Source organism: Habropoda laboriosa, unplaced genomic scaffold, assembly GCF_001263275.1.
Source record: "Habropoda laboriosa isolate 0110345459 unplaced genomic scaffold, ASM126327v1 scaffold193, whole genome shotgun sequence".
NCBI classification, from domain to species: Eukaryota; Metazoa; Arthropoda; class Insecta; order Hymenoptera; family Apidae; genus Habropoda; species Habropoda laboriosa.
This window is the reverse complement of record NW_017100342.1, coordinates 1,303,286-1,304,536: the sequence shown is the minus strand read 5'-3', so window position 1 is coordinate 1,304,536 and position 1,251 is coordinate 1,303,286. Positions and strand designations below refer to the sequence as shown.

General features: G+C 30.7%; 1 protein-coding gene across 1 annotated transcript in view; it reads left to right on the top strand.

Moving 5' to 3' along the window:
* Positions 1-1,251, top strand: part of LOC108574504 (LIM/homeobox protein Lhx3) — a 99,439-nt gene that overhangs the window by 97,884 nt on the left and 304 nt on the right. The window lies entirely within an intron of this gene.

Below are 1,251 nucleotides of genomic sequence, written 5' to 3'. Positions count from 1 at the left end.
AGTAAAAATAAAACGAAAAATGTAAATAAAAAGTGTAATTTGACTTAATATTTTGTTAATGAACTTCAAAGGTCTAGTATTATGGTTACTATTATTTCCTGTTGGTTTCGTTAATTTTTGAATTTTTGTTCACTTTCATTACAAAATATATTCTTCTGTCATTGTTTCTTTTTAATTTACTTTATCAGGAAGCCTATGCAAATTGTGTTAGATTTAAGTACCGGCACTTTATATTTGCAGTTTAATACAATTCGTTTCTATTACAGTCCTCGTTGAGGTGTCGGTTAATTTGACATTATATTTTTTGAGAAAACGTACTCAAAATTGCCTTCTCTGAAAATCTCAGTTCAACGAAATACGATAAGGAAACACTTTATAGGCGAACCATATGCATTTATTCCACATTTTCAAGCATAAAAATTCATGCCGAAAAGACTGCGTTAAGTCGTTCGATAAATCTGTGCCAACTTTCGATGAGCCATTTAAATTAATATTTCAAACATAGCTCTGTATACTACGAAAGAATGTAGAAAATTTTGTCGACTTTCCATTCAAATATTTGTCTAATTCGAAAAAAAATTATAATGCTCGAAACAGATAGTAATCCCGAATAATAAATTTCCCGAATTTTCGTAATTTTTTGAACATTTCTCCAAAGTGAAAAATCACTTGGTTCCGATTTAAGAGTCCTGAACTCTTAATCTTCACCGCTTCTTTTAACCCTCTAATAACGTCAAACGACTCGAAAGTTACATATCCGTTTATTTATATTTATTCGTTGCTATACTATTGCATTGTATTATTATCGGCTAATTTCTTTGCAATAAATATTACTTCTTGCTTTTACCAATCAAATGTAAAGTTGTAATTAATAGTTCCATTTTTCGAAAGTAACTCGAACTACAAAACACATCGTGAAATCGAATCGCGGCACGAATTTGTTGGACGAGTAAACAGAGCGATTAGCTGGAATTTGCGTTCTATGTTACCAGAAGAAGAGACAAATTCTCGAACGCCAGGAAGCGAGAAAAAATGTAAAAAAGACAACATATTGTCCCAATTGTCCAAAATCATGTGTTCGAACTGTTTTAACGAATACCATGCTACGTAGTATAATGTTGTATTTTATTTTAAGTATAAATTAATAGTGTGATATTCCATTAAATTCTTGTGTTACAAATGGGATTTTTATAAATTACCTGTAAAATCCTATTTAACTTGACGAAGAAGAACGTCACCCATATCTGGGTG